General features: G+C 41.6%; 1 protein-coding gene across 17 annotated transcripts in view; it reads right to left on the bottom strand.

Moving 5' to 3' along the window:
- The window catches only part of PPP6R3 (protein phosphatase 6 regulatory subunit 3), a 154272-nt gene that overhangs the window by 99022 nt on the left and 41373 nt on the right, over positions 1-13877 (bottom strand). For 15 of the 17 annotated variants that reach the window (XM_074401784.1, XM_074401791.1, XM_074401789.1 and 12 more), the window contains one exon: positions 769-919. The exons of 1 other annotated variant lie outside the window; for it this stretch is intronic. The gene's annotated coding sequence lies outside the window, so the exon portion shown is untranslated. Of the gene's footprint in view, positions 1-768; positions 920-10228; positions 11509-13877 lie in introns of those variants that run through there. One more of the 17 variants, XM_074401787.1, reaches the window with a different exon arrangement.

The raw sequence follows: 13877 nt of genomic DNA, 5'->3' as shown, positions 1-13877 counted from the left end.
AACAAAGCCTGACCTAGCTTTGCAGCAGCGAAAACAAAAAGAAAAAGACACTTGCAAAAGTCAAGAGTAGAACCAATATGCCCTGGTAAATAACTGTTCATTAGGATAAAAAGAAAGCCAAGTAAAAAGTGACTGAAAGTCTTAGAGCTAGCACTAGTTCAGAAAGGTGGACTATTAAATGGTTTCTGTCTGCCTTCTAGAGATACAACGGGGACAAATGAGATTTTATTAAGTATGTTTGCATGTCCCCAAAAGGACCTACTCTGCCATTTCTGCCACTTCCTATTAAGTGCCACCTGAGCCAAAAGCCAAATACGCAAATTCCAACTCTAATCTTTAACAAACAGTTTTAAAGTGATGGAGATTTGGATGCAGAAAGAGACAGCGGCTGACCAGAAGCCAAACATCCTTTTGCTGGTTTAAAACAAAAATACACACAGAGAGCCCGGTAACCTGGAAGCAGCAGCCTGGGTCGCAAGTCTTTTTTCTGCGTGCTACTACTTCAGCTTCCTATGTCTGTCTGCTCTTTGACGCCCCTCTCAACAACCCCCGCAAACTTAGAATGCTTTGAGTTCTGCAGATTTGAAGATAGACCAAAGCAGACTAAAGAGGCTGTTATTTAACTTCCTAAAAATCCCACGGTACCATATTGCACCTTGCCTCAGAGACTGATCTCCACCTGGTTTGCTAAGACTCCACAGTCTCACAATAGAACCACAGCTTTCCTTGATTTAATTAATTGAAGGAAACTTACTAACCGTGTCTTACCTTTCAAACCAAGTTTAAAAATTAAAAGAAACGTTTTCTTCTTTGTGGCTCCTTGCCCATTACAGGTTATCGTGGTAACAGTTTTCCTCCAATTTACTGCATTAGTAGATTAGCAGAAATAACGTGGGATATGGATAAGAAACAAGCTCTCCTGTAAAAGAAAAAAAAAAAAAGCAGACAATCACCTATGTTCTCTTTTGGTATGATGATAGCTGCCGTTAAAGCATGCTGGGTCAGGGTCTTGGGTCACACAGAACTATATACCCCAAGGAATTTAAAAGTTCTAGTTGATTAAAATTTTTCTGTATGAACTTAAGAAAAAAGGCACTGTCATCCCTCTACTTCAGCTTTTATCCTAAACAGAAACACAGAAGTAAATATAGATGTCATAAAAGCACTATCAGTGAATGAAAAAGAAAAACACATATTCTTACCTTTGTCTTCTGAAAACATCAATTCTAATCTTATACAACATAGGGTTCACTATAAAGACACCATACTTTAAAATACTAAAATTTTCAAATTTCCTTCCTTTAAATGCCCCCGGCAACCCACTTAATAGGTTTTATCAGAAAGCATGACTAGAACATTAAGGTCACTGAAGTCCTAGCTATACTCAAATTTAGTCTCTAATGTCAATTAACCAAATACTGCACATGGAAAGAATATAAATTATCTTCCAAGACACGCACTTCATATATAGCTTAATACTGCAGAAAAAGATGTAAACTGTGGACACTGAACTAGTAAGAAATCTTCTAAGTAGTGAAGCCTGACAGGGCCAAAAAATAAGGGGGGAAAAAACGGCCGGGCGTGGCGGCTCATGCCTATAATCCCAGCACTTTGGGAGGCCAAGCCGGGTGGATCACAAAGTCAGGAGATCGAGACCAGCCTGGCCAACATGGTGAAATGCCATCTCTACTAAAATAGAAAAAATTAGCTGGGCATCATGGCAGGCACCTGTAGTCCCAGCTACTTGGGAGGCTGAGGCAGGGGAATAGCTTGAACCCAGGCAGTGAAGATTGCAGCGAGCCAAGATTGCGCCACTGCACTCCAGTTTGGTAACAGAGCAAGACTCCATCTCAAAACAACAAACAGAAATCCTCCAAGGATGCAGTCTACAAGGCATCTCCAAAACAATGCTGTTCATCTAATGCCTTTCCCCCATAAAACTCATACTACATTGTGATCTCAACTCAACATTTTCCCTCAAGTAAGATAATAGAAACAATGTTTAACAGTTGTTAAATAAAATCAATCAACAAAAATAACAGTAACAAGCCTAGGGGCAAATCAAAACTAGCATATTTAATTTTGAAAATAAAATATTTTGGCCAGGTGCAGTGCCTAACACCTGCAATCCCAGCACTTTGGGAGGATGGTGGATCACATGGTAAAGAGATCAAGAGCATCCTGGCCGACACGGTGAAACCCCATCTCTACTAAAAATACAAAAATTAGCTGTGTGTGGTGGCTCCAGTCTGTACTCCCAGCTAGTCGGGAGGCTGAGGAAGGGGAATCACTTGAACCTGGGAGACGGAGGTTGCAGTGAGCTGAGATCATGCCACTGCACTCCAGCCTCGCAACAGAGCAAAACGCCATTTCAAACAAAAAACAAAAAATTTCCCAGTTAGTTTTTTAACATACACTGCAAAAGTATAAATAATTATCTAAATTTTTGCTTAAAACGAGAACAGATCATGTGGCTGTGCTGCTGGAGTCCTCAGACACAACGGGAAGGTCCTCTATGGCAAATCCCCCTTCCCTCCAACAGTTCAGAATCATGTATCACACCTAATGTCCTATTTCCTTCCTTTCCTCTAATCTGAAACAGTTCAACGTTTTCTTCCCATTCATTTCACTGACATCTTTGAAGAATACGGCTTACGCCTTTCTGGCAGTAGTACTATATAATGAAGCTTTGTTTCTCCTGGACCATCACACAAAGAGACAAGATGATGTCAATTTGTCCCATTATTGGTGATAATTTCAATCACTTGGTTAAAATACTGTTTGCCAGATTTCTTCACTATAAAGTGAGCATTTTCCTTAATAATTCATTAGTAATCTGTAGGAGAATACTTAGAGACTATGTTCTCAGAACATTCACCCAACAGTTTTGTGCCAACTGGCAATTCTTGTCTGAATCAATTGATGCTCAGTTATGAGAATGAGGTTATTGTGGCTCTCCTGCATCTCCTGGCGTTCAAACTTCAGTGAGGGACGCTGCCTTCTCCTCACTTATTCTTTCCTTATGTCATCAGTATGGACTCATAGATTCATATTTTATAAATTAACTTTTTTTCTTTTTTGTTTTCCAAAGACAGGGTCTCGCTCCATCACCCAAGCTGGAGTGCACTGATACAATCTCAGCTCACTGCGACCTCTGCCTCCTGGGCTCAAGTGATCCTCCTGCCTCAGCCTCCAGAGTAGCTGGGATTACAGGCACCCACCACCATCCCTAATGTTTGTATTTTTTGTAGAGATGGGATTTCACCATATTGGCCAGGCTGGTCTCAAACTCCTGACCTCAATTGATCCATCTGCCTCGGCCTCCCAAAGTGCTGGGATTACAGGTGTGAGCAACTCCACCAAGCCAATTAACATCATTATTCATTGTGATGTTCAAATTGTCCCACATTTGGCCAGTGGGAGCCCCTTCCAGCATGCTGCTGTGTGCTTTTCGTAGTTTTCAAGCACTTCTTTATTTCCTCATGTAACACGTTCTGGATTCATCTTTTACATTCTGTGCTGAGCTTTGAAATTTGCCATTTTTCCAAGGAGTCTTGGTTCCTTTTAGTGGGGGATGTAATTCAGAAACGAAGGTCTGAAAGCAAAGTATGTTCATACATACTGGGCCTCTCATTTCCTCTGTCCTTTTACAGTGAACAAAGCTGGGAAGGAATGACAATTTCATATGCTCCAACTGTTGTGTATCCCTGACTTTTAAATATGAATGAAAATCAAGAATTACCAGACACCTCCAGAAAGCCTCTACCATAAAAAGCAGCAAAACAAATGCCAACAATAGTAGTACAAAAATGCCAAGTCAGAGGAAAAAACAATCAGAAAACAGGAAAAAAAAACTGAAAGCCTAAAATGGAACATTTTAGCAACATTTTCCAACATCCAAGCAACAGGGGTTCTAAAAAAAAAAGCAGCGGGGGGCGGGGGGGGGGGGGAGAAGAAAAAAACAGGAGGAAATCAAGAGAAATAATTCCCAAAAAAGTTCCTGAAAATAGACCCGCACCAAGCAACATCACTGTTCAACTGCATGATTCTAGCACAGAAAAGAGCATAGGTCTTCTACGATCAAATATCTGAATAGTTTCAGATTTCTCAAAATAGTTTCAGAACAGAGAACAGAAAAGTGAAGTAACATCTCACAACCATTAGGATGGCTAGAGAAGAGCATAGGTCTTCTATGATCAAATATCTTGAATAGTTTCAGATTTCTCGAATAGTTTCAGAACAGAGAACAGAAAAGTGAAGTAACATCTCATAACCATTAGGATGGCTACTGCGGGGGTGGGGGGGGAACAGGAAGTGTCAATGAGGATGTGGAGAAATTGGAACCCTTGTACACTATTGGTGGGAGTGTGAAATGGTACAGCAGCTGTAAAAACCGTATGTTCATTCCTCAAAAATTAAAAACAGAATTACTATGTGACCCAGCAAGTCCACTTCTGGTTCTACACTCAAAAGAACTGAAGGCAGGATCTCGAAAAGGTATTTGTGGTACCCATGTTCATGGCAGCACTAGTCACAAGAGCTAAAACATGGAGGCAACCCCAGTGTCCATCAACAGATGAATGGGGAAGTGAAGTATAGCAGAGGTGGAGTATCCCCTGTGCAAAATGCTTAAGACCAGAAGTGTTTCACAGATTTCAATTTTTTTTTTGCATTTTTTAATATTTTCAAATACATAATGAGGTATCTTGGGATAGGGCCCAATTCTAAACATATAATCAGTTTTGTTTCAAGTATACTTTATACACACAACCTAAAGGTAATTTTAAATAAACAATGTTTTAAATAAACTGTGTATTGTGTATCTATATTTTGACTGTAACTAGTCACATGAGGTTACATGTTGTATAAGGCCAGGTGTGGAATTTTCCACTTGTGGCGCTGAGTGGGCACTCAAAAAGTTTAAGATTTTGAAGCATTTCACAACTAGGGATGCTTAACCTATATATACATACAATGGAATATTATTTAGTCTTTAAAAGGATATTTTGAAAAAGGCTACAATGTGGATGAACCACAAAGACATGCCAAGTGAAATAAGCCAGTCATAGAAATGACAAAAATGTATTTTGATAAAGGCAAAAGACTAATTCCACTTACTGGAGGTACTCAAAATAGTCAAAATCAGAGATAAAAAGCAGAATAGGAGACGGATGGTGGTGATGATTGCACAATGTTATGAATGTATACTGTTAAAACTGTACACTTAAAATGGCCAAAATGGTAAATTTTGCTATATGTATTTTACAATAAAAAAATGATAATGAGGCAATGTCTAAACAATTCTGAAGATATGTGTTCTGGCTGAAGGTCTGTGTCCCCCTCTCCCATTCATATGTTGAAGTCCTAACTCCCAGCACTTGGAGAAAGGAAGTAATTACAGTTAATGGGGTCATAAGGGTGGGGCCCTGATTCAACAGGATTAGTGTCCTTATGAGACACCACATGTACGAGAATCCAAGGAAAGGACCTTTTGAGGGAGTTTGGGCAATAATCTCAAAAGACATGATCTTGAATACCACAATCCCGAATGTTGAATGTTCATCAGCAGTGGATTCTAACTATTGACCTGGATAACTTTGTGAATATTAGAATTCTGGATGTGTTTTGCAAACTCTTCTAGACTGGTGTGACTTTTCTTTCTCCTCTCTGTTCTTCTCATTGTTTCAGGATCGTCCCCTCCAGCTCCTGGGTTTTTCCCAGCCATCTCCTGTGGTGCTGCACTGTGTCTGCCTGGTGGAGACCCTGAGGACGTCCTGGATGGAGTTACCAAGCCCCTGGCAGGCTGGTCCAGTTCCTGGCCCTCACAAAATAGAGTCCTTTTGCCTCACGAGACCAGATGCTCTGGAGAAGCTACAGCCCCTGGCAGAGTATGGTCCATTTTTCTACTTGTTTCAGCAAAGAGTGAGCCCCCCCAGGCTCCAGGTGCCCACCTGCACACAGCTCTGTTAATGGCTGAGACCCCATTAGCAGAGTTAACAGTACTGGGCCTGGGCTTCAGCTTCTCTCCAACTCCCACCTACTCCACATCTGGTCCTGGGAGATGTTTTCTTTCCTTTTGAGCCGGAAAGATCAAAATCCCTTAAGTCTAAAATCCTGAAAATTACAATCCCAAAAGATCAAAATCCCAAAAATATACTTCTGGAAAAAATATTTTAAAAAATGTTTCAAAGACATGTATTTACATTTTTAAAGAGAGATTTCAAGCCAGGCATGGTGGCTCACACCTGTAATGCCAGCACTTTGGGAGGCCAAGGCAGATGGATCGCCCGAGGTAAGGAGTTCGAAACCAGCCTGGCCAACATGGTGAAACCAAGTCTCTATTAAAAATACAAATATTAGCCAGGTGTGGTGGTGGGTGCCTATAATTCCAGCTACACAGGATCTTGAAGCAGGAGAAATCACTTGAACCCAGGAGGAAGAGGTTGCAGGGAGGCAGAGGTTGCAGTGAGCCGAGATCACGCCACTTTACTTCAGTCTGGGCAACAAAGCGAGACTCCGTCTCAAAAAATAAAAAATAGCCGGGCGCGGTGGCTCAAGCCTGTAATCCCAGCACTTTGGGAGGCTGAGGCGGGCGGATCACGAGGTCAAGAGATCGAGACCATCCTGGCCAACATGGTGAAACCCCGTCTCTACTAAAAATACAATAAATTAGCTGGGCATGGTGGTACGTGCCTGTAATCCCAGCTACTCAGGAAGCTAAGGCAGGAGAATTGCCTGAACCCAGGAGGCGGAGGTTGCGGTGAGCCGAGATCGTGCCATTGCACTCCAGCCTGGGTAACAAGAGCGAAACTCCGTCTCAAAAAAATAAATAAATAAATAAAAATAAATAAATAAAAAATAAAGGGGGATACCAGCCTGGGCACGTAGTGAGATTCCACCCCTACAAAAAAATCTTTTTATAATTAGTTGGACTTGGGAGTACGCACCTGTAGTCCTAGCTACTCAGGATGCTATGGCAGGAGGGTCACTTAAAGCCCAGGAGTTTGAGGTTACAGAGAGCTATGATCACGCCACTGCCCTCCTGCCTGGGTGACAAAGCAAGACCTTGTCTCACTCATTCATTTGTACATACATTAAAATGCACATAACTATGGTTGGTAATTGCATGCACTCAGCTTTATAACTGCAGTCATCTAAAATACCATGATAGACAACCTACGTGTTTTGATGAGACCACAATGAATCAACGTCGCATATGCGGTTGCTCAGAGAGACAAGAAATTTTGTCTTTCACAAATGCAGATACACAAAAAGGACATCTCTTCATTTACTTAGCAAGTTTCAACAGTTTTACACATATGTACAATGCTTACACACAAAGTCAATGCTGTAAAATGTACTTCTATGGAGTCAAATATGCCTAAAATGCATAAAACAAAAAGTATATATGCAACTTATACCCCCAGTATTGAATATGATGTGAAGATTAAATACAAAGCATAGCAAATCGGCACTATGTGTGGATGGGCTGAAGTCCTACATGACTGAATAATTTGGCGAAGGGATTTCTTGTAGTTTTTGTCTGTCTTCACTACTTCTATCGTCTTCAAAACATGCACTACACTTGTATTTGAAGAGTGGTTGTGGTCTCCAAACTTTGTAAGTACATGCTTGTCTGTTTCAAAGTCTGTTATGCCCAGCTGTTCCAATTAAGCAATTGTCTTCTTTCATAGCCCCAATAATAATTAACTTTAAAATTTTTATCTTTCACCACTAAGTAGCCTCATACACTTATCACCGCCTTTTTGCAAGGGAACAATTTCACCTGTTCCATTGTGTTGTAAGAAACACAGTAAGAAGTATTTGACTTTCCCAGTACCAGATTTGTATTAAGCTTCTCCAGCAAGACAGAACATATATACAGATATATGAGAGGGGATTTGATAATATGAGCCAGGGAAATGGGCTCATGTGAAGGTCCAGTGGCTCATGCCTGGTGGCTGGGAAGTCCCATAACAGGCAAGCCGGAAACCCCGTGATGCCAGTGGCAAGGCTCAGTCGAAGTCCAAAGGCCTCTGAACCAGGGATACCAGTGGTCTCTAACTCTCAGTCCAAGGGGGCTGCTGGTGTATGTCCTAGAGTCCAAAGGGTGGCAGCCCTGGATTTCTCACACCCAAGGCAGCAGAAGAGTCTGTCTGGGCCCTGGTTGATTGGATGGTGCCTGCCAACACTGAGGGCAGATCTTCCCCCCAGACCACTTAAGACTCAACGCATTAGTGAGTGAGTTATTATCAACTATAAAACAGGTATAATAACTAACAACAGGATGGAAAAGCACTTGTACAATGCCAGCACAAAAGGTTTGTAAGGGCAGAAGTTCATACCTGAAGTTGTGTGATTAAGCAAGTGCATTTAGATGCTGTTTGAGAATTTTTCCATCTCCTCTGGAAAACACTCTGACAGACACACCCAAAACCTAATGTTTCACTAGGTTTCCAGGTAATCCTTAATCAAGGAGTTATCTAAAATTGAGTCCACAAGTCCACCTACTGTCAACCTGGCACCCACATACATCTCTTTTTTTTTTTTTTTTGAGACAGAGTCTCACTCTGTCACCAGGTGCCAGGCTGGAGTGCAGTGGCACAATCTCGGCTCACTACAACCTCCACCTCCCGGGTTCAAGCAAATCTCCTGCCTCAGCCTCCCAAGTAGCTGGGAATACAAGTGTACGCCACAATGCCCAGCTAATTATTGTATTTTTAGTAGAGACGGGGTTTCACCATGTTGGCCAGGATGGTCTCGATCTCTTAACCTTGTGATCCGCCCGCCTCGGCTTCCCAAAGTGCTGGGATTACAGGCTTGAGCTACCGCGCCCAGCCAACTCTTTAAACAATACTTAATTTCAAATAAAGACAATAAGAAGGTAAGAGTTCCATCTAACATGATCCAACCATCCCACACACAACCAAAAACATACTATACCCTTCCCCAGCAATCGGCTTTCAGGATTTCAACACTCAGAATTTCAATCTTTTGTGATTTTCAGGTTTTCAGAGAAGATGATATTCAAGGCTTCTGATCGTTAGGCACTTCGGCATTTGGGATTATGGTGCCCCACGCTGTGTCATCTGGTATGACTGGCACCACATGTGAGGAGAGATGGTGTCTATAAACCAGGAAGAGGCCCCTCACTAGAAACCAAATTGGCAAGAAGCTTATCTTGAACTTCTAGCTTACAGAATGTGAGAAAATAAATTTCTGTTATTTAAGCCACCCAGCCTATGGTATTTTGTTATGGCAACCCTGAGCAGGCTAATATAGAAGGAAAATTATTTCCAACCCAGAAGCATATACCCAGTCAAATTATATCAATCACAAGCACAGAGAAAGACACACAGTCTCAAAAGATCTACCTCTGACACACTTTTCTCACAGAAAACTACTGGTACATGCTCCACAAAAACCAAGGAGAGCAACAAAAGATAACACAGAAACAGAAGAACCAATGGGGAGGAAAGAGGCAAAAAGAACCCCCAGGGTCACAGAATAGGAGAACCAGCAGTCCAAAATAGAAAGATTCCTTCAAAAGAATAAAGCTGAGGGAAGATGTGAACATGTCACTGGCTAAAAGTCTGAGGCTAAATTAGTTATAAGCACATTTATAAACATACACACATGGCTGGGTGCAATGGCTAACACCTGTAATTTCAGCACTTTGGGAGGCCGAGTCGGGCAGATCACCTAAGGTCAGGAGTTCGAGACGAGCCTGGCCGACATGCAGAAACCTCTTCTCTACTAAAAATACAAAAATTAGCCAGATGTGGTGGCACATGCCTGTAATCCCAGCTACTCGGGAGGCTGAGGCAGGGGAATGGCTTGAACCTAGGAGGCAGAGGTTGCTGTCAGCCAAGTTCGCGATACTGCACTCCAGCCTGGGTGACAGAGTGAGACTCCAACTCAAAGAAAAAAACCATGTGTGTGTGCGCGTCTGCGCACACGCACGCACATGCGCGCGCGCGCGCACACACACACACACACACACACACAGTAACACATTTCCAGAGGAAACCAAAAGTTGTTTAGGAAAGGAAAGTACTTATAATTTACCACTTAACTATAAATAGTATCCATGGGCTGGGCCCAGTGGCTCACACCTGTAATCTCAGCACTTTGGAAGGCTGAGGAGGGATGGATCATGAGGTCAGCAATTCAAGACCAGCCTGACCAACATGGTATAACCCCTCTCTACTAAAAATACAAAAATTACCTGGGTGTGTTAGCTGCTCAGGAGGCTGAGGCAGGAGAATCACTTGAACCCAGGAGGAAGAGGCTACAGCGAACTGTGTCATGCCATTGCACTCCAGCTTGGGCTACCAAACAAAACCCTGTCTGAACAAAAAAAAAAAAAAGAGGAGGAATGTTGGACTGGACTGGGAAGAGGTATTAAATATTGAGAGACCAGAAAGCTGTAGTATCAGGTCACAGAGGTAATGAGAGGCTAAGGCAAATCACTTAACCTGAGTATCCCTTTCTTCATCTATAAAATAAATCACCTGTAACAGTGGCTCATGCCTGTAATCCCAGCACTTCGGGAAGCCAAGGTGGGCCAATTACTTGAGCTCAGGAGTGCAGGGCCAGCTTGAGCAACATGGTAAAACTCCATCTCTACAAAACTTATAAAAAAAAAAATTAAAAGGCTGGGCACAGTGGCTCACACCTGTAATCCAGCACTTTGGGAGGCCGAAGTGGGCCAATCACTTGAGCTCAGGAGTTCAAAGCCAGCTTGAGCAACATGGTGAAACCCCACCTCTACAAAACTTAAAAAAAAAAAAAAAAACAAAATTAAAAGGCTGGGTACAGTGGCTCACACCTGTAATCCAGCACTTTGGGAGGCCGAAGCGGGTGGATCACCCAAGGTCAACAGTTCAAGACCAGCCTGACCAACAAGGTGAAACTCTGTCTCTACAAAAAAAAAAAAAATTAGCCACGTGTGGTAGCGGGTTCCTGTAATTCCAGCTACTCGGGAGGCAAAGGCAGGAGAATCGCTTGAACCTGGGAAGCAGAGGTTTCAGTGAGCCAAGATTGCACCATTGCACTCCAGCCTGGGCAGTAAGAGCAAAATTGTCACCCCGCCCCCCCAAAAAAATTAGCCACATGCAGCAGCCCATGTCTCTAGTCCCAGCTATTCAGGGGGCAGAGGTTTCAATGAGCCAAGATTTCGCCATAACACTCCAACCTAGGCAGTGAGAGTGAAGTCCTGTCTTAAAAATAAAAATAAGAAAGTTGGAGTAAATTGACTCTAAATTTTCTTCTTGCTTTAACAATTTATGAATCTAATATGAAAATAATTAAAGCTTTAAACATGGTAACAGTGGCTACACAAAAAATTAAGCAGAACTTGGTTAAAAAAAAAAAAGTGAAATAAAAAATTAAAATCTAGGCCAGGCGCGGTGGCTCAAGCCTGTAATCCCAGCACTTTGGGAGGCCAAGGCGGGTGGATCACGAGGTCAAGAGATCAAGATCATCCTGGTCAATATGGTGAAACCCCGTCTCTACTAAAAATACAAAAAAGTAGCTGGGCATGGTGGCACATGCCTGTAATCCGAGCTACTCAGGAGGCTGAGGCAGGAGAATTGCCTGAACCCAGGAGGCGGAGGTTGTGGTGAGCCGAGATCGCGCCATTGCACTCCAGCCTGGGTAACAAGAGCGAAACTCATCTCAAAAAATAAAAAATAAAAATAAAATAAAATAAAATCTGCTTTAAGCCCAGAGGGACTGAGAAGGTATTGATGGTAAAGGAGAAGTTACTGACAAGCACGGTTGAAAAAATCAAGATCCAAGGTTTCCTATCCTCACAAGGAAAGAATTTAACTGACAGTATCCAGACATACTATGGCACAAAACTACTAAAAAAAGCTAAGCCAGAAAGAGATGCTTTGAAAGTTAAACAGATGAGGGTGGAATCCATGAGGACGATGGAAAGTTCTCCTGAAAGAACACTAAAGCTGAAAAGGGGTTATTCTCCCCAAGTATTTAATTTCTATTTACATCAAATTAAAGGACAGAGTGCGAAAGGGGCATGGTTAGAGTAAGACTATTCTGAAACACTGGGTCCAGTTGCACAGCATCATGGAAGCCAGAGGAAGAAAACTGTGGTTTTAATCATCAATAACATCAGATGTAGTTCAGCATTTGATAGCACTAGACTATTCTCTTGGAGGAAGTGAATCCAAAGCCCCCTCTCCAAAAAAGAAATCAAGACAGGAAAAGAAATAGTGTATGTTTTATTTTTAACCAATCCTTCTTTCAATGGACTGAATTTTTATCAACAGTCATATAACCTAACCCTGTCACAGATTTTTTTTTTTTTTAAATATGTATAGCACAATGTGACATTTGGATAGCAAGATTTCTCTTTTCAGTACTGCTGGCTCTGATTAAGGCCAGTGAAGAGAATGCAAGTGCAACATAATGATAAAAATATCACTTAAGAATGATGACTGCTTTGGACTAAAACAGCAAAACCACAAATTCTCAACTAAACAGCATCTAAATGAACTTGCTTAATCACAAAACTTGAGAATAGCGGGAATGAAAATCTACCCTTACAAACCTTTTGTGTTGGCACTGTACAAGTGCTTTTCTATCCTATTATTACCTGTTTTATCGTTGAGGAAAATAGAGGATTTACCCCAAATCACTCTTATATGAACATTCAATTTATTTAAAAACAAAAAGCCAAAAAACTCACTTCAGAGGGGAAGAAAAAAAGCAGCAGTAATCTGCTCCCTAGCCTCTTGTTACGATTTTTTTAGACCTGGGGTGTTGGTATGTTGCCCAGGCTGAGCTCAAACTCTTCGGCTCAAGCAAGCCTCTCAAAATGCTAGGATTACAGGCATGAGCCACCTCACCCAGCCCCATATAAATTTCTAATATAAATACCACAAAATTCCTGCTGACGTAAACTCATAAGAGGAAACCACAGCTATTATATAATGGTCAAGAAAGCATTTTCTCCTTACAGCACGTATCAGACACAACTAAAGATGCACTCTCCATTAGACAGACAGGTGGTATCACAAAGCTTTGACACACAAAAGGAAGGAATTCTACTTTTTCACTGGTATCAGAAGTCCCAGGACTGGCCACCTCACTGTGCCCTCCTAATGTAGATCTCAACAATCCTGTTGCTGCAGGCACCCTCACATGTTTTCTAAAATACCCAGGTTTGAGAGATGGAAGGTAATGAGATGGAAAGATAATTCATCTCTGTGAGGACTTGTTCACCATTTTTACCTTCAATGCCTAGCACACTGTAAAGTAAAAAATTATCCACAAAATTTTGAATACAAAAATCATCAAAAATAACTGCACAAATACCCATAATTAGGAAACAACCAACTTCCATGACTTGATAAATAACCTAATTCCCATGTCTTCAGAGGCATTTTCCAACAGAATAACTATATACAGGCAACCTGACCAGCCAATTTCAGAAACACCAATCATTTTAATACAGATCAAGGTAGGAGTATCAAGGTTTCTAAGCCATTAATCAAAAAATCACCAAACTGAAAAAATGCAAAAGGACTACTGGGTAAAGTACAAAACACGCAGGGTAAATCCATACTATCACCTTCTAAAAGCATAATCATGTATTTAAACTACTACCAGTAAAGACTTTGGCACCTGATTGGATTACATCATTGTCTGGCTATGCACCCTAATGGACACTCAAAGCACTGCAGGTACACATGAAGCCAACACAATCTGTTTTTACAATACAGGCAAGTCATAAATTAGTACATCGACTTCTACAGTAAAGCCCAAAAAACTACCTCTGCCTGTTATAATAACAGTAGGCAAGGACACAGAGCAAAGGTACAAATGACTACATGATCCCAGTCACCAAGCTA

This window comes from Saimiri boliviensis, chromosome 6 (genome assembly GCF_048565385.1).
Source record: "Saimiri boliviensis isolate mSaiBol1 chromosome 6, mSaiBol1.pri, whole genome shotgun sequence".
Lineage (NCBI taxonomy): Eukaryota > Metazoa > Chordata > Mammalia > Primates > Cebidae > Saimiri > Saimiri boliviensis.
The sequence above is the reverse complement of the archived record's forward strand: the minus strand, read 5'-3'. Positions and strand labels throughout refer to the sequence as shown.